This window comes from Hemicordylus capensis, chromosome 3, assembly GCF_027244095.1.
Source record: "Hemicordylus capensis ecotype Gifberg chromosome 3, rHemCap1.1.pri, whole genome shotgun sequence".
NCBI lineage: Eukaryota > Metazoa > Chordata > Lepidosauria > Squamata > Cordylidae > Hemicordylus > Hemicordylus capensis.
The window spans coordinates 334,479,061-334,502,188 of NC_069659.1; the positions used below are offsets into that span (position 1 = coordinate 334,479,061).

The 23,128-nt window shown below is 44.0% G+C and overlaps 1 protein-coding gene and 1 long non-coding RNA gene across 11 annotated transcripts in view; one reads left to right on the plus strand and one right to left on the minus strand.

Moving 5' to 3' along the window:
- The window catches only part of LOC128350058 (uncharacterized), a 38,404-nt gene extending 29,534 nt beyond the window's left edge, over positions 1 to 8,870 (minus strand). Inside the window, exon 1 of the long non-coding RNA XR_008319141.1 lies at positions 8,685 to 8,870. This is a non-coding gene — a long non-coding RNA (uncharacterized LOC128350058). The remainder of the gene's footprint in view (positions 1 to 8,684) is intronic.
- LOC128350055 (multiple epidermal growth factor-like domains protein 6) overlaps positions 1 to 23,128 on the plus strand; it is a 339,846-nt gene that overhangs the window by 127,080 nt on the left and 189,638 nt on the right. The window lies entirely within an intron of this gene.

Sequence of the window (23,128 nt, forward strand, 5' to 3'; positions counted from 1 at the left end):
AAATATTTATATACCATTTCTGCCCCTTTCAACCACATTTGGAGTACTATGTACAGTTCCGGTCATTGTATCTTGAGAATGACGTTGTAGAACTGGAGAAGGTGCAGAAGAGGGCAGCCAAGATGATCAGGAAGACCTTCCTTATGAGGCCTGGCTAAAGGGGCTTTTTAGTTTGGAAAAGAAGAGACTACAGGGACCCACATTAGAGGTATATACAATTATGCATGGAGCAGAGAGAGTAGACAGAGAGATCTTTCTCAGCCCCTCTCACAACACTAGAACCAGAGGTCATCCCATGAAACTGAGGGCCAGGAAATTTAGGATCAATGAAAGAAAGTACTTTTTCACAGTGCATTACACAGCACATAAGTAATCAGTTGAATTCTCTGGCATGGGATGTGGTGATGGACACTAGCTTTGATGGCTTTGAAGGGGGCTTAGACAAATTAATGGAAGACAGGTCCATCAGTGGCTACTACTCTAATGGCTATAGATCACCTCCAGCCTAAGAGGCAAGATGGCTTTCAATACCAGTTGCAGGGGAGCAACAACAGGAGAGAGGGCAGGCCCTCTCCTCTTGCCTGTGGGCTTCTCAGAGGCATCTGAGAACATACTTATCCCGTATGCTTTTTAACATCTATATGAGGCCACTGGGAGAGGTCATCAGGAGGTTTGGAGTGAGGTGCCACCAGTTTGCTGATGACGCCCAGCTCTATCTCTCTATTCCTTCTCGATCAGGAGAGGCGGTCGAGGTGTTTGACCTTTGCCTGGAGGTGGTAATGAGCTGGATGTGGACCAATAAATTGAAACTGAATCCAGATAAGTTGAAGGTGCTGTGTGACAGGGGCCCTTGAGTCTATGAAATGAAGAGATGTCCTGTTCTTGAGGGGCTGGTAGTACCCCGGAAGGAACAGGTACATAGCTTGGGGTACTCCTGGATTCATCACTGTCACTGGAGGCCCAGGTGACAGCGGTGGCCAGGAGTGCCTATTTTCAACTCAGGCTTGTCCGACAGCTACGGCCCTTTCTGGACAGAGATAGCCTGGCCACAGTGATCCATGCTCTGGTAACCTCCAGACTGGGCTATTGTAATGCGCTTTATGTGGGGCTGCCCCTGATGATGGTTCGGAGGCTGCAACTTGTGCAGAGTGCAGCAGCAAGACTTCTGATGGGCACTTGTGGCCGGATGCACATCATGCCGGTCTTAAAGAAACTGCACTGGTTGCCAATTTGCCACTGAGTCCGATTCAAGGTTTTAACACTGACCTATAAAGCCCTGAACAACCTGGGCCCCAAATACCTGAAGGAACGCCTTCTCCCATATAGACCTGCCCATCAGCTAAGATCTGTAGGAGAGGCCCTCTTGGTAGTGCCACCATTGTCTGCAGTGAAAGGGGTTGGGGCACGTGAGAGGGCTTTCTCTGTGGTGGCCCCGAGGCTGTGGAATGCCCTCCCACCTGAGGTGCGTCAAGCTCTGACATTGTGTACATTCAGGAGAATGATGAAGACCTCTTTACCCTGGCCTTTAACTAGATGTAGTGGTTCTTTCCCTCTTAGGCACTGTATTTTTTACTGTATTTTTTATTTTATGATGCTGAATTTTAATTATGTTTTATATTGGTTTTATTGTAACCCTGCTCTGAGACCTTTGGTATAGGGCGGGCTAGAATCTGGTGGGCCACTATGTGAAACAGGATGCTGAACTAGATAGGCCTTGGGCCTGATCCAGCAGTGCTGTTCTTATGTTCTTGTTTTTCAATAAAAGTTTCAAAGTGGTTTACACAGAAAATAAGTAAATCATAAAGATGGTCCCCTGTCTGCAAAGGACTCACAATCTAAAAAGAAATATAGTGTTCCTGTGCAACAATGAAGGAAGAAGTCAGTATTACCCAGCTGTAAGTAAATATATGGCATGCGTACACACACACACCCACACACACACCCAACAACAAAGCCCAAGATAAGCACAAAATCAAAGATTTAAAAATGGCAGCTTTCACTGATATTGCTAATTTGATGACGTTAGATTTTCAGGCAGGGAGTGAGAATCATGGTGATGGTTCTTGGAACACTGAGAGACTGAGAGAAATTTCAGGATGCTGACCATTTGCTCATAAAATCTAGTCAAAGTAATTTGCCATTTATTTTAGTGAAAGAAGTAAGCCTAAATGAATCTCCCATTAAATCAATGGGCCTTGATAGTGCTTAAGTTTGGCTGCAACATGCCATGTCTGTATTTTCTTTCAAATTGATCAATTTGTTAGTTTTTAACAAAAGCTACACAAGACTCTTGGTTGTGTTTGCTGCAATAGACTAACATGGCTACCTTTCTGGAAGTTTAAAATTTAAGAGTAGCCAGAAAGCTAGCTTTTCTTGTACTATGTATCCGATTACTGAATAGTTTTTCTCCTGAATGTTTCCCCAAGTCTGAAAAACTGTGTTCATTTAATTAAAACGTCTAGGAACAGGTTGTCCAAGTTGTCTGTTGAAAATGCTGACTTTTGGTATCTGAATGGAATACAAACATTGGTGCTTCTTTCCCAACTTACGGCATCCATAGAATTGGATTATACTGGCACAGTCATGCCAGTATACTTAAGATGAGGAGTGTTTTCAACATTCCGCCATTATAAGCCCGGAACATTGTATTGCTTATAAAGTCAAATGTATCTGCCCCATCCCTCAGAAATTAAGCACACATCAACTAGGGGGAGGAGACACTAGCCCTCCAAATTTGGTACAAATTGATGGCAAAATGGATGGGATACAACAGTTTTATATATTTATTTCCTAAAAAGAGGTTTTAAGTGTTGGAGACTTTTTTTTCACCACAGATTCTGAAGTGATTTTCGCTGGTTGTGTAAACCACTGGACTCACAAGTGAGCCCGGTGGTTTACAAGCGGGTAACCTGCTGAAGTGCCCCTGCCCTTAAATCGGGTTTGTGGAGTGAGCACTCCACAAACCCGGTTTTTAAAATCATGTGTTGCCACGGCAACTCACGAGTAGACCCTCCAACCAGGAGGCTAAAAAGCAGCTTCCCAGCTCGGGGGTCTCTTCAGCATGCTCTGCGTGTTCGCACAGGGCATGCTGGAATTAGGGGTGTGCACGGAACCGCCAACTACGGTCGGCACTGGGGTGGGGGGTCCCTTTAAGAGCGGCGGGAGGGTTCACTTACCCCTCCCGCCGCTTTCGCGCTCTGGCGCCCGTAATCCGTAGAGTAATTGGGGCGTCAGGACACCTCCCTGCCGCCCCTTCCCCGACGTTGCTTGAAATCCCAGGAGTCCTTTGTGCGCGTGCACGTCACAGAGACGTGCGCGCGCTCGTCTCTGTGACGTGCGCGCGCGCAAAGGACTCCTGGGATTTCAAGCAATGTTGGGGAAGGGGCGGCAGGGAGGTGTCCTGACGCCCCAATTACTTTACGGATTACGGGCGCCAGAGCGGGAAAGTGGCGGGAGGGGTAAGTAAACCCTCCCGCCGCTCTTAAAGGAACCCCCCCCCACCCGAACCAGACTGCCCAGGACCGGACCAGTCCGGAGGCTATTTTAATGTCCTCTGGACCGGTCCGGGCCCATCCCTAGCTGGAATTTCCGGGGGCCATGCAGCCCTCGAACTCCCAAGCCCCTGCCGGCTCCATGATGGAGCCGGCAGTTGTGTGGGCGGCCGCTGCAGCCACCCTGGGAGGACTTACTGATTGTCTGTGGGGAGAGTGGGCTTCGCCCTCTCTCCATGCATACCCGATTTGGCTCTTCTCCCTTGATCGTGAGAAGAGCCTCAATGTGTATTTTTAAATGTTTGCTGTATTTTTGGCATTCCGCAAAAATCCAGGTCCATAAGGGTCTGGTGCTTTTTACTGGTTTGAAAAGTATCAATCTAATGATCTTTGAGTAATGACTGTTTGAAATACCCATAATAACAGGGAAAATAACTAAGGGAAAGTTAGCTAGGAGTATAATTGAGTCTGCCCACTAAGAATTCTGAAGCCAAAGTTGGGAGTGGCAAGTCCTGGCCATTTCTAGCGAGTGTCTTCCTGATTCTGAACATAAGTGCCTGATAAGGACAGTCTGTGAACACTCTGCAGACACTTAATGGTGCAGTGGGGAAAGGACCTGACTAGCAAGCCAGAGGTTGCTGGTTTGAATCCCTGCTGGTATGTTTCTCAGACTATGGGAAACACCTATATCGGGCAGAGCGATATAGGAAGATGCTGAAAGGCATCAGTTCATACTGCGTGGGAGGAGGCAATGGTAAACCCCTCCTGTATTCTACCAAAGACAGCCACGGGGCTCTGTGGTCGCCAGGAGTCGACACCGACTTGACAGCACAACTTTACTTTATGAGTACTGCGACACTTGTATAGTTAAACAACCATTCTTCCCCTTCCCTTTCCTTTCATGGTGGAATCAATGGACTTACTTTCTAGTAATTTATTTCAAGCTTTGCTGAGGGCCTCTGCTTCCCCTCTTTGGAGGGAGTGAGAGAAAGGGTATTTGTCTCCTATCTCTGCCCCCTTTCTCTCACCCCCTCCAAAGCGGGGAAGCAGAGCCCCCAGCAAAGCTTGGGATAAATTACCAGAAAGTAAGTCCATTGATTCCACTAGAGTTTACTTCTGCGTAAGCTCCAGACCAGCAGACATCCTAGGCAAGATTGTGGGTTCTCTCCCCGCCTTTCCTCCCAGCCCCTAAGGGAAGCATAGAAAGGAGAAACACTTTTGAGGGGGGAACCCCATTTATTTCTCTGGGGCTTACTTCTGAGTAAAAATATATAGGATTGGGACTAAGGACCCCATGCTAAGATGTTCCAAAGGTAGAACTTTAAGGAAATCCTAAAAACCATTCCCACCCAGCACCAAGAAACCATCATTCTGGTGTAGACTGTTCTTGAACATGGAGGTTCCACACCAGAGCAAAACGTACACTTGGCCACACTTAAGAAACGAAGCCTCCATATTCACAGGCGGTTTGGCTGTCATGTAGAACCTCCATGTTCTAGGGCAGTCTACACCACAATAATAGTTTGTTGGCACTGGGTGGGAATGGTTTCTGGGATTTCCTTGCTGCACTTCATTGGAGCTTTCTGGAAGCATGTTGCTGAGCCCTGTGAGAAAGACGGTGCTGGGCAGGAGCACACATGCCTTTCCCAGCAGCATGTTGCTAACAGAAACTGCAGTGCTAGTAAACTCCATTAAAGTTAGTAGGTCTTGCTTCCATATAATGAGGGGACAGTTAAACAATCCCTGAAAAAATGGTGCTGGGAGAGGGGAGAATAATGGGAAGGTCCTTTTAAAAATGTGAGTGGAAAACAATGTAAAGATCCTGTGAGGTAAACCCAGACTCAGCACACAGATTGTTCTCAAAGAATCTGACATTAGCCAAAGCATCCCACAGGGCACAAGATCTACAGGTGAAACTCGAAAAATTAGAATATCATGCAAAAGTTCATTAATTTCAGTAATGCAAATTAAAAGGTGAAACTGATATATGAGATAGACGTATTACATGCAAAGCGAGATAAGTCAAGCCTTAATTTGTTATAATTGTGATGATCATGGCGTACAGCTCATGAGAACCCCAAATCCACAATCCCAGAAAATTAGAATATTGTGAAAAGGTTCAACAGTCTAGGCTCCAGGTGTCCCACTCCAATCAGCTAATCAATCCATAACACCTGCAAAGGGTTCCTGAGCCTTTAAATGGTCTCTCAGTCTGGTTCATTAGGAATCACAATCATGGGAAAGACTGCTGACTTGACAGTTGTGCAGAAAACCATCATTGACACCCTCCATAAGGAGGGAAAGCCTCAAAAGGTAATTGCAAAAGAAGTTGGATGTTCCCAAAGTGCTGTATCAAAGCACATTAATAGAAAGTTATGTGGAAGGGAAAAGTGTGGAAGAAAAAGGTGCACAAGCAGCAGGGATGACCTCAGCCTGGAGAGGATTGTCAGGAAAAGGCCATTCAAAAGTGTTGGGGACTTCCACAAGGAGTGGACTGAGGCTGGAGTTAGTGCATCAAGAGCCACCACACACAGACGGATCCTGGACATGGGCTTCAAATGTCGTATTCCTCTTGTCAAGCCGCTCCTGAACAACAAAAGACGTCAGAAGTGTCTTACCTGGGCTCAAGAAAAAAAGAACTGGTCTGTTGCTCAGTGGTCCAAAGTCCTCTTTTCTGATGAGAGCAACTTTTGCATCTCATGTGGAAACCAAGGACCCAGAGTTTGGAGGAAGAATGGAGAGGCACACAATGCAAGATGCTTGAAGTCCAGTGTGAAGTTTCCACAGTCTGTGTTGATTTGGGGAGCCATGTCATCTGCTGGTGTTGGTCCACTGTGCTTCATTAAGTCCAGGGTCAATGCAGCCGTCTATCAGGAGATTTTGGAGCACTTCATGCTTCCTTCCGCAGACGAGCTGTATGGGGATGCTGACTTCATTTTCCAGCAGGACTTGGCACCTGCCCACACTGCCAAAAGTACCAAAACCTGGTTCAGTGACCATGGGATTACTGTGCTTGATTGGCCAGCAAACTCGCCTGACCTGAACCCCATAGAGAATCTATGGGGCATTGCCAAGAGAAGGATGAGAGACATGAGACCAAACAATGCAGAAGAGCTGAAGGCCGCTATTGAAGCATCCTGGTCTTCCATAACACCTCATCTGTGCCACAGGCTGATAGCATCCATGCCACGCTGCATTGAGGCAGTAATTGCTGCAAAAGGGGCCCAAACCAAGTACTGAATACATATGCATGCTTATACTTTTCAGAGGTCCGATATTGTTCTATTCTTCAATCCTTGTCTTCTTGGTTCCATGTAATATTCTAATTTTCTGGGAATGTGGATTTGGGGTTCTCATGAGCTGTATGCCATGATCATCACAATTATAACGAATTAAGGCTTGACTTATCTCGCTTTGCATGTAATGCGTCTGTCTCATATATCAGTTTCACCTTTTAATTTGCATTACTGAAATTAATGAACTTTTGCACGATATTCTAATTTTTCGAGTTTCACCTGTATTAGTAAATTTAAAACAAAAGTGCCAATAATCCATCCTCTCCTACTTGGGAGAGAATACAGCAAGAAAGAGATAGTGGCTGACATAATGAGGAACATTACTCAAAGTTATCCTACTGAAATTAAAAGAACATATTACGGAATGTCTGATGTCCTTTTAGGTTCAATGAGACTACTCTGAGTAAACCATTATCCTATGAACCATTAACCATTGAATTGAGGCCTGAGGCGTGAAGGGAAGAAATCTACTCTGTCTATGCTCAGAGGCTACATCACTTGTGTACAACTTTCAAAATATACTACTTTCTAGACAGAACAAAAAGAGAAGGATGTTTTATCGTTAAAACATGCCACAAACTTGATTAAAAGAGGAAGAAGAGCCAAGGCCAGAAGAGTTTGTATCAGTTCCTCAGAGCACTGCAGCAGCCCGAGAAAAGGGGCCCTGGAAAGGAGGAGGGAGGGCAGTTGCTCAAGGCCTGGGTGTCCTAAGTGAAGGGAGGAGAAGAAGGAGAAGAAGATAGAAGGGCTCCTATAGGTTTCCATCCCTTAAAAGAGTTGGGGTTTCAAGAACTGGGGGGCTTTTGTTCTCTAGGGGGCTCATAAAGCAGAGTATGAGTCACAAGAAATGGTGTGAAGGCTGGGTGCAATTCAGAGGGTTAAGGCCTACGATTTCAGTTAGCTTGGCTTAAGGCCTACCATTACTTTGCTTATAACACCATCCTGAAGGAAATTAAATCAAGAAGGAGTACTATGAGGTTTATGGGAAATCTCTGGGAAGAAAATCTGTCGTTTTGGACATGGTTGTTAAAGTGTTTGTTATTTTTAATGGGGTGTGTGTGTGTGTGTGTGTTTAAGAAAATTAAAATATGAAGTACAGATTTAAACTGAATACAAATTGCCTGCTTCTTCTTGTGTCCTTATTCACTGCTGAATAGTTATGAGGTGGGATCACACTGTCACTATTACTGAATCTACTAATTTCATTTAATTGTGTTTTTTCAGGCAACGGGGAGTGTGACTTTATCTTAGTTGAAAGTTTTACAAAGTTTTTGGTGTTCAGCATCAGCAAGTTCTACCTTTTGGTTTGGGTAAGCTCTTCCCCATAGTGTCATAATAGCAAGTTAAGGTGCCCATCTTAACTTCCGCACCATATAAACTGTAAAGACTTTGTACAGTCTGGTATATGATAATAGCTTTAGAAATGAGGCTCCGTGCACCCACACAGTATCATATGCCAGGCTGCACAATGTCTTTACAGCTTATATGGCACAGATGTTAAGATGGCCACCTTAACTTGCAATTTCCATTCTTTTTAAAGCACAAGTTCTCTCATTTTAAACAAAAGGTTTTTGGATTTCCTGAATATTCTCTGAAGCCCAGAGGAGTTACTGGTTTCTTCACATACGTTTTGGAGCCTGTTTATCCTCTCAATAGCTCTGACTGTTGTTGCCCCAGGGATCTCAATGGCCCCCCAAACCAGCAGTCACTCACAGCAGAAATGGCACAGAAAATGCAATAGCCTTGTGCCAGACCATAGGGTTGGTAGAAAAGGGTGGTCTTTACTTTCCAGAAAACAGTGGTGGAAAGGGCCAGATGGACCTCACAGGGGAAGGTTCCACAATGTATGGACAGCTTCCGACAGGCCTCTGTCCTGTCCAGAGTCTCCCCAAATTACCTCAATGAGCGGCTGGATTCATTTGGCCCAGGCCTGTTGTCATTATGCTGTTCCTGAGGTCTCAGAAGTGATCAGGGAGAGTCTGAAGCTGGAAATGGGATCCTGACAAGAATCCCCTGTTTGGCGGGGGGCTCTTAGATGAGAGTGCCATTTGGGAAGTGGCCTCTGGCTTGTCCTCAGTCTCCAGTGGCCAACATCCACTCTGTGTGTGTCAAGTTTTTATGTTGTATTGTGGGAGGGGCAATTTTTGGCTGTTTCCCCTTCCCTCCATAGCCAGTTGTGCCTACGGAAAATTTGCCCCTGAGAGTTGTGCGTAGGTGGGGGCGCTCAGGGAGATTATTTTGGGATGCACAGGCAACTATAGAGAGAAATGGAGGTCACTGAACATTGCCCGCCCCGCGCCTCCCTCCCCCCAGTGGAAAATCTGGTATATCATGGAAAGTTAGTCTGGATGTCTGCCAGTGATCCCACCTCTAATGTGGGATTCGCAGGTTCCTGCTTCTCCTGCAAAGGTAACAGCATTCTCCACTATCTTAATATGTAAAGCATAAAATGTGCAGTCATACAGATGTTTTGTACAATTTATCCTTTTTTCTAAGGGTTCTCCCTTTGTAAATATTTACAGGCAAGTAGAGCTTTGTTGTTGTCATCTCAGGACAGAGCATCAAAGAGAGATGACTCTTTGCTTATGATCGGTGGAAAATGCAAACCAAGAGATGCAAAATTCTGTTTGTCAGTGGGTGTAAATGAATTTGTTACGGCTGTGCATCAGTGCTAGATGGCTGACATGTAGCTGGATCACAAAGTCAAATTTCTCATCAGGGTGTGAAAGCCTGGTATTACTATTGGCTCCTCTTGGCTGCAGTACAAGTTGTTTTTATCAGCAGAGCCAGACTTGGAAATTAAGAGGGCTTTCATTTCTGCATGTGATCACCTTGACATTTGGCAAGCATGAAGACACAAGATTGCATACCATTGTAGATGCAACTTGCGAGTGATCAAGTTGCTTTCTTCCTATTGTCCAGAATTAGGACACCTGGTGCATACATGGGCTGTGCAATAGCACGAATACAAATACGACAAATATTTATATACCGCTTTTCAACAAAAGTTCACAAAGCAGTTTACATAGATATAAATTAAATTAAATTAAATGGCACCATGTCCCCAAAGGGCTCACAATCTTTAAAAAAAACCCATACTATAGACGCTAGCAACAGCCTGGAGGGATGCTGTGCTGGGGATAGATAGGGCCAGTTGCTCTCCCACTGCTTAATAAAGGGAATCACCACTTTAAAAAGGTGCCTCCTTGCTCAGTTAAAGGTAAAGTATGCCATCAAGTCGATTTCGACTCCTGGCACCCACAGAGCCCCGTGGTTTTCTATGGTAGAATACAGGAGGAGTTTACCATTGCCATCTCCCTTGCAGTTTGATATTATGCCTTTAAGCATCTTCCTATATCGCTGCTGCCCGATATAGTACCAGCAGGGATTTGAACTGGCAACCTTCTGCTTGTTAGTCAAGCATTTCCCCACTGCATCAGTTAGCAGGGGATAAATGCAGCACTAAGCATGATTTGTTTTAGTATCAACATGAGGCTCAGAGTTTAGCTTGTAGCATTGTCTGTCTATAGCAGTGATCTGTGGCAGGGCTGCACAACTTCAACCCTCCTTCAGATATTGGACTACAGCTCCCATCATCCCTGACTACTGGCCGCTGTGGCTGAGAATGATGGGAGCTGTAGTCCAGCAACAGTTGGAGGGTCAAAGCTATGTAGCCCTGAGAACTGTTCTCATATTCAAAAGTTTTGTTTTGCAAAATACAGTCTCAAGAGCTAGACATTTATTTGAGTGGAAAAAGAAATTTCAAGAAATTTCAAGAAAATCATCTTATGCCACTGGATGCACGTGGCATAAGATACAGCTGGCAAGTTTGCTTCAAAAGGGACCTTCTCCCCTTAGGATACTTTGAAAATGACTGATTACTCAAAAATGTGCTTCTTGTACCATCTGTCCTTCACTTTGCTGTCGAAACAGGAATGTTTTGCTAAAATGTGCTTGATTCCAGGCTTGCCCCTTTGGCCACAGGTTGGTGAGGAAGCTTCCCAAAGCTAATTAGGCTATTGAAATATCAGGGAATAATAGTTTTCCCTTGGGTCCCTCTGTAAGTTTTAAATAGATGAGGATCTAATTATCTTTCCTATATGTTGTTTTGTCCTTGAAGGGGAAGCTACTGCTGAAAATCTTGGGACCAGATGCACTCTTAATAACTATGATATTCTGCCTCTGCTAGTTCTTCCAAATTAAATGAACTAATTATTAAATGAACTAATTATTAAATGAACTAATTAGGCCACATTTTCCTTTTCATAATAGAATGTATGATTGTGTTTTGGGTTTTTTTCGTGCTGTACGATAGTCCAATGCTAAGCATTGTTGTGGCGTAGTTGTCTCCATTTCTAGACAATGTCATATTTTATGATATTGCTGATTTTTCTTTGCAACACCCCATTTTCATGAATACGTACAAAAGCCAGTTTCAAGGACTCCATCATATTATGTCTTGCTTTACACCAAGAAACTGCTTTGTCCCCTAATACACTCCTTTATTTCCTCTCATATAACAGGTGCTGTGTATTCATTGGGTGGGGGAATAAAGTGATGTGCTTAAGGACAATGAGATGGTACTTAAGCTTAGGGATTGTAAAAATAAGCGTAGTTAGTATGTTGTGATGTCTGAACCAACACTGTCTTGCAAACCATGAGGCTATTCACATGCCTGTGCAAAACCGGACTAAGGGAGCCCAGCCCGGGTTTTTTTTATTTATTTATTTATTTATTTATTTATTTATTTATTTATTTATTTATTTATTTATTTATTTATTTTTGCATTTTTATACTGCCTTTCGTTAAAAGATAGCCCCAAGGCGGTTTACAAAAGTTAAAAACATACAATAAAAACATCATGCTAAAAGTATAAAAACATATTAAAACAGGCATAAAACAAGAAGCAGCAGTAAAAATGATTATGTAAAAGCCTGGGTAAAAAGCCAAGTCTTTACAAACTTTCTAAAAGCCGTGATGGAGTCCGAGGAACGAATGGCCACTCGGAGAGCATTCCAGAGTCTGGGGGCAGCAATAGAGAAGGCCCTGTCCCGAGTGCACGACAGCCTCTCTCATTGTCGGCACCCGGAGTTTGCACACATGTGTGAACTGCCGGGATCGGGCTGATCCCTGCGGCAACATGGCGGCAAACCTGCTTAAATAGCCACCCTTCAGAACGAGGTTAAGGTAACGAGCGCTCCCTTAACCTCCTTTTTCTGATTGTCTGGTAGCGGCTGCCAGACTGTGGGGAGCCCGGGGAGGGGGGATCGTCATGATGCACCATGCACTTGTGTGGTGCATCACAGTATTTCTGAGGGCTGGGATGACACATCCCGGCCCTACTGCTGCCTTGGCACGTGGGTAATTGTTTGGATGTTTGGGGAGCGCGCCCAGCAACTGCACCTTGATTGTCTGCAGGGAAGATAGGTTTCACCCACCTTCCCTGCAGCCTGCTCTGGTGCCCTTCTCACGGGTCATGGGAAGAGGCCCCCATGTTTTTTAAATGGCCATCAAGGTAGGATCTGAAAGCAGAGTTCGAGTTACTTTGCAAACCAAAGGAACATAGGGAGCTGCCTTATTCTGAGTCAGTCCATTTGTCCATCTAGTTCAGTATTGTCTTCACAGACTGGCAGCAGCTCTGCAGGGTTTCAGACAGGGGTCTTTCCCAGTCTTATCTGGAGATGCCAGGGAATGAATCTGATAACTTGGGCATACAAAGCAGATGCTCTACCACTGAGATATGAGTTGGGGGAACCATGGTATTTGGCTTTACGTTTGATCTGGCAACATTTGGGATGTTGCTTCACCCTTGGAGGCTGCGATTAGGGAGGCAGGGAATGTGGGGAAAACTCTATAAACAAAGATTTGCTTGTATGTCCAGAACACAAACCATGGTTTAGAATTACATATGAATCCATTCAGTAGGCTAGTGCACATGATCGTTATTTGGGTAGGACAAGCGCCCTCCTCAAATTTTGGATCTTGGCACGCTCCCATTTTGTCATAAAAAGCAAGGTAGGAGGCGGGAGAAGTTATCGTCTGTGAGGCTTATGCATAAGAGGACTCTGTCCTACCCAGCAGCTGCTGTATCCAGCTGTTTAATGAGGTTTTATGTATAACTGAGGTCTTTGTTATTAGATATTTTGACTTGAGCAGATACTGAAATATAGCCACCTAATGGCGCAGTGGGTAAATGAATTGCCTAGCGAGCAAGAGGTTGCTGGTTCAAATCCCCACTGGTATGCTCCCCAGAATATGTGAAACACCTATATCGGGCAGCAGCGATATACAGTGGGTATAGGAAAGAATCACCCCCTTTGATAGACCTTAAATTCTGGTTCCCTTACATCCTGAAATGAAAACACAAAGAAAATTCCCTTCACCAGCTGTACTTATCCAATGCAACCTATAACATCCAACTGAAAAACATCACAATTACAGTCCAGAAAAAGTGTCAGAAATAAAAAACAAGAATTACCGAGATTGAAGAAGGATCACCCCCCAATGTCAATATTTTGTTGAACCACCTTTTGCTTTAATAACAGCCTTGAGTCTGTTGGGATACTTCTCTATCAACCTTGCACATCTAGACGGAGCAATATTTGCCCACTCCTCCATACAGAACTGTTCAAGTTCGGTCACATTGGATGGTAGGTGTTGGTGGACTGCTATCCTCCCTGGATCTGGTCGGCCCCCCAAACTGGATGGAAGAGCAAGGAGGAAACTGGTGAGAGAGGTTACCAAGAGGCCAATGGCCACTCTGAAGGAGTTAAAGGACTTCATGGCAAAGAGTGGTTGTTCTGTGCATGTGACAACAATTTCACGAGCGCTCCACAGATGTGGCTTGTTCGGGAGGGTCGCAAGGAGAAAGCCACTTCTCAAGAAAGGCCACATTAAAGCTCGTTTGAGCTTTGCCAGAAGGCACCTTGAAGATTCTGATGCCAAATGGAAAAAGGTCTTATGGTCAGATGAGACCAAGATTGAACTATTTGGCCTCAACACCAAACAGTACACCTGGCGTAAATCCAACGCAGCTCACCATCCACAACACACCATACCTACAGTGAAGCATGGAGGTGGCAGCATCCTGTTGTGGGGGTGTTTCTCTGCCTCAGGGAATGGGGCTCTCATTAGGGTAGAAGGAAAAATGGATGGGGCAAAATACCGTCAGATTCTGAAAGAAAACCTGCTACCCTCTGCCAGACAGTTGAGGATGGGCAGAAGATTCACCTTTCAACATGACAACGATCCGAAGCACACAGCAAAATTGACCACACAGTGGCTGAAGGAGAAAAAAGTGAACGTCCTCATGTGGCCCAGTCAGAGCCCAGACCTAAATCCCATAGAAAATCTGTGGAGAGATTTGAAGATAGCAGTCCACCAACACCTGCCATCCAATGTGACCGAACTTGAACAGTTCTGTATGGAGGAGTGGGCAAATATTGCTCCGTCTAGATGTGCAAGGTTGATAGAGAAGTATCCCAACAGACTCAAGGCTGTTATTAAAGCAAAAGGTGGTTCAACAAAATATTGACATGGGGGGGGGGGTTTGATCCTTTTTCAATCTCAGTAATTCTTGTTTTTTATTTCTGACACTTTTTCTGGACTGTAATTGTGATGTTTTTCAGTTGGATGTTATAGGTTGCATTGGATAAGTACAGCTGGTGAAGGGAATTTTCTTTGTGTTTTCATTTCAGGATGTAAGGGAACCAGAATTTAAGGTCTATCAAAGGGGGTGATTCTTTCCTATACCCACTGTAGGAAGGTGCTGAAAGGCATCATCTCACACTGCATGGGAGGAGGCAATGGTAAACCCCTCCTGTATTCTACCAAAGAAAACCACATGGATCTGTGGTCACCAGGAGTCGACACCAAGTTGAGGGCACAACTTTACTTTACTTTAGACACTGAAGCAAAAAGTCAAGAGCTGACTGTGAGAGGGTGGAAAGACTCTCAGAGAGGTTTGGTGCATCATCTGTCCTGGCCCACATTCAGAATATATGAAGCTGCTTTATACTGAGTCAGACCATTAGGCTATCTAGCACAAGCATGATAGTTCACTATTCCTGAAATGAGATCTTTGTGTTTGGTCTTATTTTTGAACCTGGACTTGAAACAGCCTATAGATCTGTTAAAAGGGAAACTACCTAGAGCTAAATTTATCCTATGTGTTTTGTGAACTTGTGTGCACATATGTACTTAGAAGTAAGACCCACAATCAGGTCATCCATGCAACCGCGTGGTGGTGGTGGGGGAAGGCTGTTCTCACCTCCTCCCCACCACCGCCCGAGGAGTATTTGAAATATTTTTAATTATTTTTCTCATAGGGTATAATGGGACCCGAACCAGCTTATTATCCCCTATTGTGGAGCACCTAGGGGCACAAAGGTGGGGTGGGTGGTAGGCACCCAGTAGCCTACCACCCACAAAACCCCAAGGCAATCGGTCACTCCTCCGATTATTGGTGAATTCTTAAAGTATTTTTGAATTCCTCATAGGGAATAATGAGGATTTCAGCAAATGTATAGCTTCATGTCAGGGGGAAAGGGGTGGCCTAGAGCAGAGTGTGGTGGGTGGTAGTTCCCAAGGGGGGCAAGGAAGCTATCAGAATTATTTGAAAGGAATTGGGCAGAGGGCTGATTTTTAAGTGATTGTTGAAGTTTACGCTTAAGGTTTTTCTCCATAAAGAAGTATGGAGCTGTCAGCAGCCCCATAACTACACTTGGTGGGTGCTGGGGTGGCCCAGAGCAAGTGGTGGTGTAGTGCACAGAGGGTGCCAACCACCCCCATGGGTTTTGTTGTTTCTGAGGTGTTCTGAGTGTAGATCATTTGGTAGCAAATGAGGGTGGATTCATGGTTTGTCATTGAAAATCTCATATGCTACCAGAGAATCTACACTCAGAACATCTCAGAAACAACAAAACCCAGTGCCTACCACCCACCCCACTTTTGTGCCCCTAGGTGCTCCACAATAGGGGATAATGGGCTGGTTCGGATCCCATTATACCCTATGAGAAAAATAATTAAAAATATTTCAATTGTTCATAAAAAATTGTAGGAGGGTTGCTTCAGGGTTTGGATAGTTGTTGGCACCCATGGGTGCTCCACAATAGGGAATAATTGACTGGTTTGAGTCCCATTATACCCTATGAGAAAAAAATAAAAATAAAAATCAAAAGTTCATTAAAAATTGTACGAGTGTCCGATTGCTTTGGGGTTTGGGTGGTAGGTACCCATGGGTGCCAGCTACCACCCCACCCACATTTGGAGGTTCAAACTGGTTCGAACCTGTTCAAAATGAACCACCCCCAGTTTCATTCAAATTCGAACTTGCAGCTCGAACCTGATGGCTAGTTCGGTTTGAATTCAAACCATCGAACTGAACCGGTTTGAATTTGAACCAGTTTGCACATCCCTAGCCCATCTCTGTGTCAGCTGGGGCTTAATGTAACCTCAGTGAACACACGATCTCAGAGCCTGAGTTAAGGGCTCACTCGATACTTTAACCCCAGCTAAGAGCCAGTTTTGAAAGCTGGCCTAGGCGGCACTGCACCATCAGGATTCGGCCTGATCCTGGCAGTTCTCATGCAGAGCCTATCTCAGTCTAGGTTAGGGTGCGTGTGAGAACAGCTTCAGTAAATACCATATTTACCCGAATTGAAGGTGACTGAATTTAAGGCAACCTCTTTTTAAAATACAGATTAAATATAGGTTACACCAATATTCACCCAAAAGGAAGAGGACTCAGAATTAAATTCGACCCCCTGAATTATTATACTGCACAGTGATGCCAGTATAGTTAAGACAGAGAATAGTTTCAACATTCCACCATTATAAGCCCTGAACATTTCTATTGCTTATAAGTTCAAAACAAGTTGTCCAATCTGCCTGGCCATCAGCACTCCTTTACTAGGTGATAAGAGACACCTGCCCTGCAAATATGGTGAAGATCTGTTGAAAAATGGCTTAGATAGATCAGTTTAAAGCTTTTCTCTTTTGAATAGGGGTTTAAAGGGCTGGCGTAGTTCTTTCGGACTGATGAAGTGGTATTTAAATAACGTTGTAGTCCATTTGCATAGTTTCAGCCTTTAGACTGCATGCTAGAAAAGTGCCTTTTGTATATCCCTCTGGGACCCAGTCAATGGTTATTTCACAATTGATGAAGAAAAACAAGAAGCACCAAATACAGATAAAAATGAAGAGACAAAAGTCTCACTGTGCTGTAAACAGGTTTATTTGAGCCCAACGTGTGTTGGCCGAAGCCTTCTTCAGGGGGAAAATATTAGCCAATGTAATCTTGTAACACTTCTTCAAAAACAGGTAACAATATCTTAGAGTAGCCAAAGCCAATGAAGCACATTTGCTGATATTTTCCAAATGTGCTTCATTAGCTTTGGCTACTCTCAGATATTGTTTCCTATTTTTGAAGAAATGGTTTTGTAACAGGATTACATTGGATAATATTTTGCCCCTGAAGAAGGCTTCGGCCGACACGCGTTGGGCTCAAATAAACCTGTTTACAGCACCATGGGACTTTTGTCTCTTCATTTCCATCTATTTCACAATTGAACCTCAAAGTTGCATTTTAAGAGGCTGAAAATTGCATGTTTACTGCTAAAAGAGTCTGTTCAGTAGGATTTTTGAAGCTGCTGTGCCCACAGCATTGTCCACAACCAGTATGGAGGTCAGCCCCTTCCTTGCCTGAGCCTTGGGAGCATAGCCCTTCACTTTCCTTCCCTACCCTCTTCTTTCCTCCCTGCACTGTAGCTTTACTTTTTATAATACTGTTCCTTTGCCTTAGAAAAAGCGCTGTTCAACTCTGGTTGTAGATTACTCCACAGTTGTTGGTTCTTCAAAACCATGTGCATTTTGTCCTGACCTCCAGCCAAAACTGGCATGCTGTTCTGTGCATCTGGGTGTAAGCGGGAGGCAGGGGAAAGGAGATGCACTCTGTTTAGCTAGGCTGCAAAGTGCTCCTCTAGGTTGCAGTGTGTGTGAGAGTGAATGGCTGCTCTGTGTGTGTGTGTGTGTGTGTGTGTGTGTGTGTGTGAGAGAGAGAGAGAGAGAGAGAGAGAGAGAGAGAGAGAGAGAGAATGGCTGTGTCACTTGTGTACAACCTTTATATTATTTTGCTGATAACATCATCCTGAAGGAAATTAAATCAAGCAGAACTATGAAGTTTATGGGAAATTTCTGGGAAGATAACCTGTAGTTTTGGACATGATTGTTAAAGAATATGTTATTTTTAATGATGTGTGTGTGTGTGTGTGTGTGTGTGTGTGTGTGTGTGTGTGTGTGTGTGTGTGTTATTAAGAGAAAAACAACAACGTACAGATTTAAAGTGAACACAAATTACCTGCTTCTTGCAGTCTCCTTATTCACACTGCTGAATAATCATAATAATTATCAATAATCATTTATTGATATTAACATCAATCATAGTAGTGAAACTGTCACTATTACTGAATTCACTGATTTCATTTAATTCTGTGGGTTGTTGTTTTTTTTTTCAGATGGGGGGAGTGTGACTTTATCTTAATTGAAGGTTATACAAAGTTTTTGGTATTCAACATCAGGAAGTTCTACCTTATGATTTTGGTAAGCTCTTCCCCATAGTGTCTAATTAGATTTCCCTTTTTAAAGCACCTGGAAATTCAGTAATCCAAAAACCTTTGCTTTAAGATGAGAGTTAAGATGCTCTACATTTTTACTCGTGCTCTAAAAAGAATGGATATTGCAAGTTAAGGTGCTGTAAAGGCTTTGTAAAGTCTGTTATATGATGATGGCTTTAGAAATGAGGCTCCATGCCCCCACACTTTGAGGCTCTTCTCACGATCAGGCGAAATCGGGCTGGGGAGCCTAGCCCGGTTTTGCCTGACCGTAAGAACCACCAGGCAAGCCCGGTGGCCTCTAAGCTGTTAACCCACTTAAGTAGCCCTCCCCTAAGTACTCTCGCGCAGGGCATGCTGGAGCTTCTGGGGGCCTCATGGCCCTCGATCCCCCCAGCCCCCACCAGCTCTGCAACAGAGCCGGCAGTCGTGTGGACAGCCGATTCGGCTGCCCGGAGCAGACTGCTGGGTCATCTGCGGGGAGCGCTGGCTAAGCCTGCTCTCCCCACTAACCCTGCCGAGGCAGTTCCCACTAATCGTGGGAACTGCCTCTTTGTCTTGGTCTTTCAGTTGGACATTGGGCTGTGGAGGGCTGCATCTAGTCAGACATTGAACAGGTGCAGTTTCCCTAATCACTTCCTAGAGGAGATGCCCCTGATGAATTTCTGCCTGGCATCTCTGAGCAAGGCAAAGTGTGAGTTCATGGAACCTCATTTCTAAAACCATCATCATATACCATACTGTGCAAAGCCTTTACAGCTTCATGGCGCGGAAGTTAAGATGGGCACCTTAGATGGGTTGGGTTGGGAAGTTAAGATGGGCACCTTGCAATTTCCATTCTTTTTAGAGCACGAGTGAAAATGTAAAGCATTTTAACTCTAATCTTAAACTGAAGGTTTTTGGATTACTGACAGCATTAAAGAACCTGGATAAAAACTAATCTTGGATTCAAGTAAATATGGTTTGACCATTTGCATTGCCGTAGCCATATATGTAATGTATGTCTTTTAAATATAGTTCATCCTTGAGTTGCTGTATTATATCTATTGGCCAAATTCAGTATAGCAACCTGATTCTTAACAGGAAAGAAGACTCTTTTTTAAAATGAATGTCAGAGCAGAAAAGTTGAGGAATCTTGCTGGGAGTAATGGAGAAAAGTGGCAGGGTGCCAAATCTTATGATCTGGCTCTAGCTGTTTCTTCTTTTTCTGCCATCTGCCACTTAATCAAGAAATTCAGACAATGAGCTGCAGGTTTCCCTTGTTGCTCAAGATATACTATGCAAACTCTTTCTGCAGTACATAGTATTTCAATAAGCTATAGCCCAAATTTCAGATTTCATGCTCTTATGTAAACAGTACATTTCTTTTTGCTTGCTTGTTAGAAGGGTGCATTCTGTTTTACACTCACTTGAATGTAAGAGCAGTGATCTGAAAGCAGGTGTAAACACTACGTGTTCAGAAGGCTGAAAGGAACAGAATCCAAAATCAAATGGTTCCCTTTGTCTCCAGTTTACAATAGGGATGCCAACCGTTGTATTCAAGCATTACTTTTGTTATGACAGTCATTCATAAACAAAGGTTTTATTTAAAGATGAAACATTTCAAGTGCAATGTGGAAGATATTTTCCTACCAGCCCTGTTAGCATATAATTAAGACATGAGTGCTCCATGAGTGCACCTCTCCTTGCTTCACCATTCCTTCATTGCTTCAGCAGTGGTTTGCCTAAACCAGGGGTGGGGAACCTTGGCCCTCCAGCTGTTTTTGAACTACAACTCCCATCATCCCCAGCCAATAATTGTGGCTGGGGATCATGGGAGTTGTAGTTCGAAAACAGCTGGAGGGCCAAGGTTCCCCACCCCTGGCCTAAACCATCCCTCCACATATGCTCCAAATACTACTGCATGTAGAGGGGGTTGGGATGAATTGTGCTCCTGTGCAATTAAGAAACTGTGTGCTTAGAGCTGGTCTTGTGGTAGCAAGCATTACTAGTTTCCTTAGCTAAGCAGGATCCACCTTAGTTGCATATGAATTGGGGACTAGAAGTGTGAGCACTGTAAGATATTCCCCTCAGGGGATGGAGCCGCTCTGGGAAGAGCAGAAGGTTTCAAGTTCCCTCCCTGGCATCTCCAAAATAGGCCTGAGAGAGATGCCTGCCTGCAACCTTGGAGAAGCCGCTGCCAGTCTGTGAAGACAATACTGAGCTAAGTAGACCAATGGTTAGACTCAGTACATGGCAGCTTCCTATGTTCCTATGATGGGGTAAACGTACATGCTCATGGTATGCTGGCATCTTAATCACTTAGGAATGGAGCTGAACAGAAACTATCATATGAACCAGCCCACACTTAATCCAGGTTTCTCTTTACATATATGCAGCGGGTTAACCTAGTCCTCTTTGGCACTCTCAGTGATCTTCAGTAGCCTAATATCTAGTACTTAAAGGTATGCTGTTATCACACCGACACGATAGACTTCATGGAGAAGGGCTGAAGTTTAGTTGTTGAGCACATGTCTTGCATGCAGAAGGCCCCAAGTTCAATTCTTTCATCTCCAGGTAGGGCTGGAAAAGATCCTTCTCTGAAATCTTGGAGAGCTGCTGATAGTCAGTGTTGACAAAAGTGATCTAGATGGGATAATGGGCTTGACATGGATATCGAAATAAACTCACCCCTTTTTCATTCCGTCACTTGATTCACCTAGAGATGATGATCTTATCACCTTTGTACTGGAAACTCAGGTCTTTGAAGGATATATTTCTAGGAGCTAACTAATGTCTTCTTTTTGTCAAACATAAGGATTAGAGAAGGAAGTTTAAACCTACATGAAAGAGGTTAATCATATATTTAAGCTTAAAGTAACAATGGATCAAAGAAGAAGCAGTAAACAAATTCTACATGGAACATAGTTTTGTATTAAGAGGGGGTTGGAATGCTGACATATTTTGCTCCGTTACGATTTTCTGTATAGTCATGAACATTTTTAGGATAAAAAAGGGGCAGATTCATATGTCTTAAGACATCTCAAGCCTGGCTTTTGGGAACGGCTTGTGAATATAAGCAGTAGGTAATATTTTTAATTAAGATTTGGCTCCTTGTAATGACTTACCATATAATGCCCTCTGTAATCAATTCTGTTTTGTTGTTTGATGTCCTGTCTTTGCTAGTGTATTGTAATGCTTTTCTAGAAATCATATGAGTAAACTACTATTTTTACTGAAACCTTTTCTGTTGAGTTCTGGTATATTTTTCATTTTTAATACTGGCTTACATACTATGCAAGGGTATGGAGGCAGCTTGAGCACTGCCCATACTCTTGTGTGCATATGAACAGGTGCAAGGAGGCTGTGCCACAGGGGGTCAGAGCTTGGTGATAAGGGCTCTGTGCACAGAGTTTTGCAGTAGGCTGTTAATTGAAAACAATGGGCAGGCATGGCGTGCAATTCTATGCATGCTTCTGTTACCGTCCAGGCCTGATTTATACACTAAATATGCTCATTAGCTAGCATATAAAATTAGGCCTGTCTCATAGTGTCACCAAGTGACCAAGTTCTTTTATATAGTGACCATGTAGGATCTGGGCGCAAAGAAGAAAGGAGATCAAACCAATCCTAAATCATTCAATGGGCTTTATTGAGTATAAAAGAATAACAAGATCAATCAAGCTGAGCAGAAAGCGGAACACTCTATCAGTATTACTAACAGTATTTAAACAGAACATCCTAGCCAGCACCAATGTTCAACCCGTGTTCCTAACTAACATATGTGTGTATTAAATCTTCCTAAAGCCTAATATAATTCAGATATAGACAGAAAAGGGGGGGGGGTAAAGAAGGCTGAGGACTGGCATGGTTTGGGGAGATCAGGAATTAGTAAAGGGACGAGGGGAAGGGAGCAGAAGAAGGAGAAGGGAGGAAGGGATTCAAGGCTTGTAAGGGCAGCATATTACCAGGATCAGAGAGACTTGAGAGCGGTGGATCTCTTCAGCTGAAGGAGCAAGGCCTTTGGTTGGAGACAGGAGTTTTGGATCAAGCATGCAGTTTGCTCAGAGCACGGCTGAGAGTCAGAGCACCATGGCTGGGGAAGTCTTGACTTCTCACTGCGCCGTAGAAGTCACAGACAGCTCCTGTCCAAGGACTGAGTTCCTGCTAGTTGCCCCGCGGCTTAGCAGCAAACTCTGGGATTGCTTGTGAGCAGGTCTTGCATGTAGGCACAAGATTGCCCGTAGGCACAAGACTGATTGCTCTCTGTCCAGTAGCCTCATTCTTTATAGTTGTATTTTCCTTTGATCTATTCAAATCTCATCTTTTCCTGGGTCCCAAAAAGGGGTGACAATGCTGTTACCTTCTGGATAATGTCTTTTAATTATTCAGGATATTGGCCAGTCCAGAGAAATCTGAATCTCATCTTCTGTAAACTGTGCGCTTGGGGGGGGGGACATTGCCTAAAGCAAATCTGCATCTCTGAGCTGGAAATGGGCATCTTCTCTTTGCTAGCCTCATCCCAAAAGGTGTTAAAGTGTTAGTAAAGTAAGAATTACAGTCTATAGGTGTTTTCTTTGTATGCATCTACCTATGTTGAATTTCTATAGAGAGCAATTGAGTTAATCATTGACAAGGATTAACGCTGACTTCTTGCAACAGGAGAGGGGAGATCAGCCTCTGGCCTCTTCCATAGACATTATCTGATAGTGAGTCACATTTTAGCATTTGGATAGTTCGGCCTGGCTTTTGT